Source organism: Xenopus tropicalis, chromosome 8 (genome assembly GCF_000004195.4).
Source record: "Xenopus tropicalis strain Nigerian chromosome 8, UCB_Xtro_10.0, whole genome shotgun sequence".
Taxonomy (NCBI): Eukaryota; Metazoa; Chordata; class Amphibia; order Anura; family Pipidae; genus Xenopus; species Xenopus tropicalis.
Window position 1 is genome coordinate 49,382,621 of NC_030684.2, and position 12,318 is coordinate 49,394,938.

The following is a 12,318-nucleotide window of genomic DNA, read 5'->3' on the forward strand; positions in this document are numbered from 1 at the left end:
ATATTAAGCTTGCTTCTGTTTTCATACAAAGCAGCAGTTCTACAGTGATTTATGGGTAAGATTTTTTTTAATTGAGCATTTCTCACTCCTTACAGAAGTTAATAACTGAAATCCATAGAAAAAATGGGCATAGTAAGTCAGATAAGGAAATCTAACAATATCTTTGACAAGGCAATACCCCACTAATTGGTGTAAAATAAAGGAACAGATAATTATGAATATTTAAGAAAATATGCCCCTTGTTGTTTTCTTTTATTGGCTCTACACTTTCCTGTTCTGATCAGTGGCTAATATGGTATAATAATCTTCTATTACTGTATGAAACCATGCACCAATAAATATTGATCCACATTGTACTACCTGGATATTACATGTGACACATAGGGGCACGTTTATTCAAGTACGATTGAGTCCGAATACAAAAAATGTATATTTTTTCTAATTTAGAGAACTGGTGATTCTTAGTTAATTTGTGCGACTTTTTCGTACTTTGCGACAAATTTATGCATCAAAATCGTATTTGTTGCAACGAGTACGAAAGTTTTGGATTCAGTAAAGCTTCGTAAAGCTTTCCTTTGGCCAGGTTGGAGCTGCAGAGTGCCATTGAGTCCTATGGGAGCCTTCCAAAATCATGCACTGAAGGATCAAAGTCAGAAAGGTTTCCCCGCCATTTACCATCGTTCGGAAACAGGTTTGAAATCCCTTATTTGGAAACCCATTATCCAGAAAGTTCCGAATTACAGAAAGGCCATCTCCGATAGGCTCCATCATAAGCAAATAATTCTAATTTTATAAAATTATTTCCTTTTTCACTGTAATAATAAAACAATACCTTGTACTTGATCCCAACTAGTGATGAGTGAATCTGTCCCGTTTCGCCATAAAATTCACAAAATGGTGAAAATAATCACAAAAAAAAGTGAGGGTACCAAAAAAAAAATAGACACGGGTGACAGAAAAAAACGCACGACAAACGTCGTACTTTTTTTTTGTCGCCCATGTCTATTTTTTTTTTGGCACCCTCACTTTTTTGACGCGACTGCGCCTTTATTTTGATGTGACAGCGCCCTTTTTTTTGACGCAACGGTGCCCGAATTGACGCGTCCGTTCCCAAAACTAATTTTTCCGCTGTGAATTTTCACAGAAGTTTAGCGAAACAATTCACCAATGGCGAAATGCGGAAATTTGCTGCGAATCCATGCCGGCCAAAAAAATTCGCTCATCACTAATCCCAACTAAGATATAATTAATCCTTATTGTAGGCAAAACAAGCCTATTGGGTTTATTCAATATTTAAATGATTTTTAGCATTAAGTTATGGAGATCCAAATTACAGAAAGATCCATTATCCAGAAAACCCCAGGTCCCGAACATTCTGAATAAGAGGTCCCAGGGCACAGCTCTGGTAGAATACCATTTTAATGTGCAATAGTTTACACATCATTTAAGTGATGTGATTTTGTGTGTGCTCCCTCATGGACCACTTGACAAGTCTAAATAAAATGTAGGTCTATGTGCAACACACAAGTGTTGGAGTAAATGTCCCAGCGAGCACAGTGGTTCAAATAAGTCATTGTTTTTTGCCAGGCATGGATTTCCAGCAAATTTCAACATTTTGGCAATGGTGGATTTTTTTTTTGCAAAACGGGCAAAAAAATTTCCAGCGCAACAAAATTTTTGTTTGACGTGTGAATTTTTTCGCCATTTCACAAATTTTCTCAAACTTTGATGAATTTTTCAGCAAAGCAAAACAGGACAGATTCACTCATCACTAGTCATTGCTCAATATGGGACTAATGGATAGATTACTAATTAAAAGTTTACTAAATATGAACTGTTTTATCTAGTATGTTTTTATAGAGGCCTGCAAAGTTGAGGAGTATTGTGTCTCTTTTAAATAGCCAAACAATGTATTCTGTGTATATATTTTAATTGAGTTTATTAGCTATTTCTTAACTGGCAGTAAAACTCTAATATCAAATAATTTCATTCCATCTGTTAGACACAGACAAGAGTCTTGTGGAAACCTTTGAGACTTCTCACTGAGACTATGCAAATGGAAAAACAAAAGTCAAGCAACTGTAGAAATGAACAAAAGCCTCTTGCATAACAATATCCTCCGATGAACAATATCAAAAGGTTAAACCAGTGAAATCTAATTAGCGGGAAAAAACACCATCTTCTTGACTATTATATATGATAACCTAAGCATGAACCTCCTCTATGTGCATAGGGTTAGACCAGTAATGGTAGAAATTTAGCCGGGGGTGATTACGTTTCTGAGTTCTAACACTTCAGTAGCAAAAAGTTCTGCATTTTAGAAGTGTCCTAATAACAGAAACTTCTGTTTGATATTCAGGTCTTGCTCTTTTTCCCATGGTAACCTGCTGAAGCTTTAAAACCGTGAACCTGAAACTTTTAAACTACAGGGCAGTGGTAGATGAATCTGACTCATTTCTAATCACAAATGAATGTGACTGAACCAAAACCACGTACATGAATCAGCAGGGCTCATTTTTGCGAGTTCTGTTCAGTTTTTTAGGCATGGTTCTAAATATCCCTCAGCATGCAGGGCGTTTATTCACCATGGTAGGTGTTACAGGCCAATCTGCAGCTGCTACAGAGAACTATTAGATGTTAAAGAGTGAAGCAAGGTTTACTTCAGGTCTAAAATCTCCCACCAGCAAGTCAGAAGTATATGCTACATGTTTTTCGGTTGTTCATTAATTATCCCTTTTCAAATCTTAGCAATAATGTAGTAAAACCTATTTTAATATTACAAATCAAGTAACTTAGTTATTATACTGAATGGTGTTCTTCTGCATTATATTATACAATGTTGAGATGGGGGAAATATGAAAAAAACTGTGATTAAATTTGATCAATATATTTTATTCCCAGCATATTTAATGGTTTAAGAGTCATAAAAAACTTGATTGCAATGAAAATCACATGGTTATTATATTTTTCCAAATTTGAATGTGCAAGGAACTTGCATAGATGCTATGCAAGTTCTAGAAGCTCACCAGGTTTAGCTGCTGAATTTTTGTATTTGAGATATTGAACAACTTTTTGATCCATGAATCTTAAAAATTTGAGTTTAGAAAACTTCAATTTGGAAAAACAAGAGAGAGCATTTCCTTACCAAGATTTTCATTAATTGCTGAAAAAAAAGCAATCTCAAATTTTATAAACTAGTTCTTATAGTGTATCCTTAAAACCTGTCAGTTGTATATGTATAAAAATCAATTTAATCAAATTGTGAGTTTAGAGCTTAATACATGAAAACTCACCCATGTTTTATTCTTTCTTATGGGATTTTTAGAAGTGTATTTATTAATGGGTGAAAGCTAGAGTTCACCATTTTATAAAAACGCTTCTAAAAATCCCATAGGAATGAATAGAACATGGGTGAGTTTTTATGTATTAAGCTCTAAACGCACAATTTGATAAATCTCCCCCTTAGAGGTTACCAAAGTAGTCCAAATGTGGCATAAAAGGAAAAGTGAGTTTTCTCCACAGAGTACATACTTCAGGCATGGAATTCTTTATCCAGAAACCCATAATGCAGAAAGCTCAGGGTTACAGCAAGCCCACCTCCTATAGATTCTATTTTAAGCAAATAACTTGATCTTAACTAAGATATGGTGATCCAAATTAAAGAAAGATCTGCAAAACCCTAGGTCCCAAGCATTCTGGATAACAAACCTGTATTTTATATGTCCATGTGCTGTGAACTCCAGTTAGGGATGCTGGGACATTAAGCTTCTTACATATACAAGAGTGAAGAGGCAGAATAGGAAGGCAAATACAAGCAAACTACTTGGGAACCAAACTGCAGTTGCCTTTGTAATCGATCAGTACTTTTGATTAATTATTTTGATCAGTCCACTACCAGTTTGAAACTGAAAGCAAAGATTTTCTTGGTTGCAATGGGCAATGATACTCATGCAGTTTAATATCAAATATAGTAAATCAGCCACATTAAAAACCATAAACAAAAGTATATTATAAAAAAAGTTAATTTTCAGGCAAACCGCCCTGTTAATGTTCCACCCCTATTATTTTTTTCAAAGCATTATATTTATATTGGTAACACATTTGGTTTACAATTTACCTGCAGTGGGTATGATTTATTCTGAAGCTACTTTTGCAGAGAATGTACAGAACAAATAAATGTCATCTTGGAATGCTCTAAAATATACACTATCGCAAATGATATAGTATGAAATAAATACAGCGAAAATACATTGGCTTAAAATGTTGGGAAGTGTATCTAAATAAATGGGCACATACACATATCACTCATACAGGGAATGCACTTAATCTCAAAGAATATTACTCTTGTGCCTTCAGCAATGTTATTTAAATTAAGCAATGCTTCCCTGATCACAGCAGAACCAAGATAGAAAAGACATATTTTAACAGAAGAAAAATAACCAAAGAAATTCATTTCATACTGAATAATTTTTGGTTGACTTGAAATCAGATTTAGTAATTACAAAAGTGACAGTTGTAAAAGTGTTATATTGCCTTCTACCTGAAGAGGAAAGAAGAATCCTAATGTGTTTGAAAGTTGCAATTGTTAGCCCCAATGTACAACATATCAGCATATAGCAATATGTTGCACAGCATTGCAGCTTTTGGTGGTACAGGCATGGGATCTGTTATCTGGAACCCCAATATCCAGGAAGCTCTAAATGATTTTCTTCTGTAATAATAAAACTGAACCTTATACTTGATTGGAACCAAGCAGCTTGAATCCCTATTGGTGGTGAAACAATCCTATTGGGTTTATTTAAGGTTTACATGCTCTTTAGCATCCTGAAGGTTTCGAGATCCAAATTATAGAAAGAGCCCTTATCCAGAAAACTCTCAAGCATTCTGGATAATAGATCTTACACCTCTATACACAGGAAGCCATAGTTACATTGCCTAAATGAGTCTAACTATTGGGGAATATTAAAAAATGTAGATTAAAATAAACCCCAGTAATTTAGTTAGCACATCATGATCATTACCCCACAAATAGAATTTCATACATGAGTTTTGAATTAACACTAATGGGTAGAGTATCCTTCTTTACTATATAAACCATTATCACCAGCTGGGATGCAGTTTAACTGTGGCTGTACTGTATCTGTATCTTGCTATCTAATCTTGCTATTAACTAGAAAAGACTCATACCCATAAAACACTTTTTAGTATCAGTCAAGAATTATTTCCCCTGGGATGTAGAATATGTGTATGAGACTTGGGTTAAAACCACTGTGTAACAAAAGCAATTATGATCTAGTTACCTATTGCATTCAATCAGCATATATGTTAGGGTGTGGGTTCTTACTGCATTTATCAAATATCAGGAGCCGGCAGTTGTTGGAAGGTAAATTTATTTTCAGAGCAAACATCAGAACAAAAACAGAAGAAACATGTCTTTGCTAAGTTTTCACAGAAAGCACAGTTCCAACTCCACAGTAAAAAAACAGGGCAAATTCAGTGACATATTTTTAGGCAGCTTCCCTATACTCAAACTGTTTGCTCTGAGATCTGGAGTTCTAATAAACAGCATTTTGTATGTTACTTAAGTATGTGAGTCTGCCTTTCCCAGCAGCCCATGCTCTTGAAGGCACATTTAGTTACAATAAAATTGAAACTATTAACAACAAAAAATGCATGTACAGTATATAAATATACCTTTTGCTTTCTATCTCCCTATAAAAAGAGCTTACCGTTTTATTATTGACAGTAGAAAAAACACAGGCAAAACAATGTCATTAGCATATAAGAAAAACACATTTAGTTTAGATGAGACTTGCTGCAGGTTTTACCAATTGCTAATTAAGCTCAGTGCATGCCTCCTGCAAACACCCACAGTGCTAAGTTTTTGCACACATTATACTGAATGGAAACAGATACACTTGGTAAGTATTATTTTTGGTGATTTTTGTAATGCTGGGTAAAACGTGAAGAGCATAGTTTATTACTTTGTCTGCAGAGAAATAAAGTGGACAGAAAAAAGGTTTGCTGGTCAGCAATAGAGAAGAGGGGAGACATTTATATCACACATACAGTCAGACAAAATAAATCCTGTGCATGTCCTAACAATATACATACAGGTAAACATCTGATTGTCTACTATGGGCTTCTAGACCTGAACAAATGTCATGCCTTTTATTACATTACACTAAACCTGCTAACCAGATTCATTATATGCACTGTAAAACCACAATTGTATTTGTTCATGAAATGTCACATTTGTAATTTGTAACAACATTTATGGTATCATAACTTTTCTGTTAAGATACCATGAATGCCGATAGGGGCTTGCAACTTTATGTCTTATATTCTTGTCTTCATGTGAGACTAAATTGAAGTTGTGCTGTCAACTGAGGAGAAATCATCCCACTTGGTGGTTTGAGCAGAGTTGCATTTGAGCTGCTTGGTGTGCAATGTTATCACAATGCAGCACAGATGCCAAACTCCCCACATGCAAGCTGCAAACACCTGCAACTCTCAATGTCCCAACCCAGCTGTTATCTTGATACAAATCATAGAATAAATATTCTATGATTTGTATCAAGATAACAGCAAAAGAAGTATTAACTGGACTATGACTAACCATGGGGAATGCTTGTCCGATCACTTAGTTCTAGTAAACTCATAACAATTATTATTGTTTCTGGGGAAACATCTGATTGGTTGCAGTAGATTAGCTTACCTGTAGGCTACACCAAGAACAGGAAAAGCTGCTAACTGGTTGCTATGAATTGTAGTATAAGCTTTGCAGCATGTGTTCATTAGCGGAATAAATTGTGCAAGACCAAATAAAAATAATTACTATATCAACATTAAAGTATTTCCTTTATACCTTATTCCTAATGTTAGTTTGGCTTTCATATTATCTAGTTTATTCTCCAATGACTAAAGTCATTTTAAAGGCAAAGCAGATGCCAATAAAACAGTATTTTCACAATATGCTGTATTTGTGCTCTCTGGTTATGTTGCTTATCACACTGTTGATGGATGACTCTGTTCCTTATATTTTCAGTTGGTACACTGTAAGAGTTTTCAGCTTAATGTGAGTTATGCACTGTTCCAAGAAGATGTTTTTTATCCTAAGCCCATTTGGGATCAGGTTCTGTTTCTTACAGTATGACAGAAAATATGTCACTGTTGAGCTGTGTTTCTTTTGCCAGTCAGTTTCATCAGTTGATTCCTAATGGAACAGCATGAAATATGTCAAAAACCAAAATGTGCAGCTATAAAATAAGTCCACCATATGCAGAGAAATTTATTGGAAAAGTAATTTTCGAATAGCAAACAAGTACTCGTGCATTTCCTTTATAACTGCTAGGTTAGGGGATTAATTACTTTTTCCAATTAGTGTTTATTTTGCATATATTACACAAAAGTCATGAATATTGTGTAAACTATATCTTTATCAATGTGCTCAGTGTTGTCAGCTGTTATAAATAGTGCTTATTTCACCATTATTATCATCAGTAATTATATATTTTTTTTCTTCATTTGATTATAAAGATTATATTTACTAACGCAGACTGCAATATTTCCATTAGACTTTATTCTGTTTGTTTTTCAAGATGTATTTGTTTTATTTATTTTTTTTATCCAGCACCCATGACCAGTAGCCCAAATGATGTAATAGATCTTCCAATGGCAATGCTATCTACTTTTTGATTACATATGTCATAGCCAAAAGCATTATATATGATTTTTAATTAGTATTGATAAAACTGAGAAAATTGATTTGGGCCCATTCCATAGTTAAAGGATTTATGTAACCCAAATTACCTTAACTGATAAATGTTATTGGGTGGCACAAACCAGGTCCCCATGGTTATTGATCATGTATTTGTTACACTTTATAAAGATGGCCATACAAGGGACACTATTGCTTGCTGACTTGGCCACTCTTATATGAAAGTTTTTATCTTCATGAATATGAAGTGATCTATTAAAGAAATCTATATTTCAGTAAATATCGCCCTTTTCCCTTGGCTGATCATTTAGTGATGGGCTGTGTGTTCCCTCAGAGATCACCTGACAGGAAATAATGCAGCTCTAACTGTAGCAGTAAGCAGTGTGGAGAAAAAGACTTTTGAACTTTTTTGACAAACATCTATCTATCTATCTATCTATCTATCTATCTATCTATCTATCATCTATCAAACAAGGGAAGGTTGTGTTTGCCACTACAATTTTAACCATTAGGTGGGGGTGCAATGAGGCTGTAGCCACAAAATTCATACAGCAACAAGAGGTCCTCTGAAACTATCAATTTATATACAGGACATTAAGACATTCTCTGCTTTGAGCTACCAAGAAATGCCCTGCACTTTAAGCAAAACATGGATTGGCCATGTGTCTGTGTATATGTGTGCATATATATATATATATATATATATATATATATATATATATATATTTGATTTTATGGATATGATGGTTTTAATTATGTATTGATGACACTGTGAGATATGAAGTAGGGTACACCAATAATGTATTATTGGGGGATCACCTTGTAAAATTTATGATGCACACAGGTAATTTGCACACTATGCGATGTGAAGTAATATATCACATTAAATAGGAGACAGGTTGTTTCACTACATCACTTTATTAATGTTTTATGATATTTTAAACATCATGTTCTGTATTCATTTTTAATATTTCAACAATTACTATTTATTGCACAGATCACTTTACAGCATTGACTGCTCACTTCTGCAATAGTCACTTTATGGTTGATGTCATTTCCTGTTTGTTTGGTCACTATGAGTATAAATGGGTCATGTGGTTGGAAAGCATGGTTGCCTTGAGAAAGGTCCCGACGGGGACCGAAACGTAATGTTGGCTGTTCATGTATTTTTCAATATATAATTGATTGTTTGCAATAGATCCGGTGTTGCTGGTCTTTTTTTCAATATTCAAACTCTTTTACCGTGCACCTGGGACAAGGGTTGAAGCGGTGTGCCACCCTTGGTTCGATTATATATATATAGTAGACTTTGAGAAAGGCTGTGGATGCAGCCGAAACGTTAGATGTTGATTTGAATAAAACCTCTACATTTTCTGTAAGACCTGTGAGTGCGGACTCTCTCTACAGCTACTCCATCTATTATTTTGGGACTGCACCCAGGCTCCCTTGGACCTACTTATACGTGAGTGCCTGTCTTCTTGCAACATTCTATATATATATATCTATATATATATCCTCAGACCAGCACCTCACTCCAATCATGCTTCATGTACATGCAATTATAATATATATAAAAATGCATAATGTACAGTATATATAAAATGTGTGTGTGTATTATATATACTGTGTGTATATACTGTGTATATATATATATATATATATATATATATATATATATATATACATTTTAGCTGAAAAAAGATTTTAGACTTGAATATTGTCAACAAATAAAACTGTGGTATCTGTATTTAGTTGCAATGTTTTTCTTTTTCAGTATGAATATTAATTTAGCAAATGTTTGCTTAAGCAATTATGACATTTCCACTTTCATAAAAATTTACACTTGTGTGGAACATGTTGTTTTTCTCCTATATTGACAGCATGTTCCTTACATCTGTTAATGCTATATTTTGGAAAATAAGGGGAAAAATCATTTTGATATACAAGTCCCATCAATTAATTATGAATATAATTGTTTTGTTTTCTTTCTCTTGTTTGAATGATCTTATATTCTACACATTAAACCCTAAACAATGTTGAAAGGGGAAAAATCATTTTGATATACAAGTCCCATCAATTAACTATGAATATAATTGTTTTGTTTTCTTTCTCTTGTTTGAATGATCTTATATTCTACACGTTAAACCCTAAACAATGTTGAAAGTAAAAGTAAGATGGAGTCCAGCAAAATTTTAGCATGGTATTGTTAAGCAACAATAAGAGTAAAACCACTCTGTAATTGGGATCTGATTATCTGCTACCCTGGCTGTACTTTATAACCTTGTGGGTAGTGATGAGCGAACATAGATTTGTGCCTCCTATAGAATTAAACATTTTTTATTGCATCATAAAAAAGCCTATTGACTCCAATGTATTATGCACAAAAAAGTCACAGTCTTTCGCCTATGCTATAGAAATGGAAATTTCAAGAGTGAAGCTTTAATGTCTTTCTTGCGGTTCCCACTGTCTTGCATACAAGGTTCTTCATGCTCCGAATGTCCTGTTAAAGTGACAGTGAGGAATATGCAGCTCGTGATCCCAGGCAAAAATTTGGAAAATCGGGTTGACATTGTAAAAATGAGGAGTCAGACCTGACTCCTGAACATTTCTATTAATAAATAAATAATTCGATTAATAGGTTTTACTTTTTTATTTATGCACTATATTTGCTAATTAGTTCTACTATAACTTTAAATATTCCTTTTAATGAAACCACTAATATTAATGAAAGATCTTAAACTGCTGCGAATTTTGCTTTCTTCCCTTCCTTCTCTTCTGTAAATGACCAAATTGAAGCAATTTGTTATGTGTAAATTCTTAACATCATTATTTAACACTGCTTTACTGTAATTTAGTTTCAGGTTCTATAAATCAAAGACTTTTATGACACTGATACTGTAAAAAAAAACAAAATAGACCTTCACTACAGTGAATAATTCATTTTTAAGACCAAAACTTTAATGGCTAGTGGGTGGAGTTGTGTAAATAAAAACACATTTGAAATAAAGAACTATTAAAATAACCCCTTACTTTGAATGTTTATTGAAGGAATATAGCAAAGACTAAAAAAAAAGTAACAAAATGAGTTATTTACATTTCCGCTGTTGCTTTTGCTTCCCAGCAGTTGACTTTTGTTCAATTACTCTACAGGTAGGAACAAATAAGCAAATTAACAAATGTTAAAAAAAGTTTGTACATTGCCTGTAACAGCTGTGAGTAATAACCTATGTGGGGAGGCTGTATGCTAGCGGAGTCAAGGCCAACTTACAGTATGTTCAGGTGCGCTTATGCTGCATTGCTTATTGTAAATATCAGCATGTTGTGGTGACCCCATTCAGTATTTAAACTGTGGAAATAAATGTTATCCTTGTGGGCTGAGAGCAGAGGAATATACAAGGCTTGCCAGAAAACAAAAGAGCTGCACCTGTAAATGAAGGAAGTCTGATTACACAGGACAAAACAAAAAAGCTATGAGATACTTCAAATCAATGTCGTTGATGAAAAAAATATGAAAGCGATGAACTTCACAGTTCGCAGAAAAGTGGTTTTTTTTATTCCCTGTTGGAAAATTCACAATATCACTAATAAGCTGCATAATCCTTATTGCTTTTAATTTGACAGATGCTATAAAAAGAAAGCTCAGGCACGCACAGGAACACAGGAAAAAGACCTATGTATGTGTTCTTGGCCTATTGCATTTCTGTGATACCCTGCGGACAGTGGCACATATGTCTAGAGTTTCTGAGACATTTTCTCTATTTTTTTGACAGGAGCAGTCTAGTCTCTAGCCTTTGGATGAAATCAGAAGGATAAAAGATTGATGCAAAAAACGGTATTTCTTATAAGAGGTGAACTGGACCAGAACTGTTAATTAAGGTATCTCAATGGTTATTTCCAGCTACATTGACTGTAGGATCTTTTGCCATTCTTTATATTTTTTTTTGACATGACAAACTCTTTATAAAAGGTTTAACTTTCTAACTAACCTGTTCTGCTAAAATATTTTAATATAGCAACAGTAAAATAAAATACCACTGTAAGATGTTATAAAAAACATTTAATTTAGAATCAAATCTGAATTCCCCACTTTGTGGAAAACTCTAGTTTTAATAAATAATAGTACATAGCAGCTGTAGGTGGAACTAAGTTCTGAAATCTAAATGATTACCATTAGTCCATTTATAGCACACTCCCTATTGTCCTCCTTTAACTCCATTTAGGATGAAGACACACAGAGTTTCTTAGTAGTAGCTATTTGTCATGGCTACTAAATGCCAGAAAATACCCTGCCATAGACAATGGAAAGGCTTTATGCATTACTTTGGATTTTCTTTGCCTGCAGAAGGAAAATGTGCAACTTCAGAAAGCCGAAGTGGTGCGTAGGGCTTTCCACTGGTGATTGCCTTCATTGCCAGTTGAAAGGTTTTTCGGGGAGATAGTCGCCCATGGTAGCAGAGATTCATCACAGGGAACATTACCCTAAACATACAATAAAATACACAAAACAAGCAACTGCCCAAAAGATCTTGCATTCTAAATGTTACTGTGTTCAATATGATGTTCATATATCCTGAAAAGCACTCAAATCATCAAATATG

At 34.1% G+C, this 12,318-nt stretch overlaps 2 protein-coding genes across 8 annotated transcripts in view; one reads left to right on the top strand and one right to left on the bottom strand.

Moving 5' to 3' along the window:
• The window catches only part of tenm1 (teneurin transmembrane protein 1), a 373,978-nt gene that overhangs the window by 301,651 nt on the left and 60,009 nt on the right, over nucleotides 1-12,318 (bottom strand). The gene's annotated exons all lie outside the window — the stretch shown is intronic.
• LOC101731292 (fibroin heavy chain-like) overlaps nucleotides 5,828-12,318 on the top strand; it is a 118,148-nt gene continuing 111,657 nt past the window's right edge. For 5 of the 6 annotated variants that reach the window (XR_001925199.2, XR_001925200.2, XR_001925201.2 and 2 more), the window contains exons 1-2: nucleotides 5,828-5,921; nucleotides 11,491-11,596. The gene's annotated coding sequence lies outside the window, so the exon portion shown is untranslated. Of the gene's footprint in view, nucleotides 5,922-11,337; nucleotides 11,395-11,490; nucleotides 11,597-12,318 lie in introns of those variants that run through there. The other variant, XM_012953551.3, reaches the window with a different exon arrangement.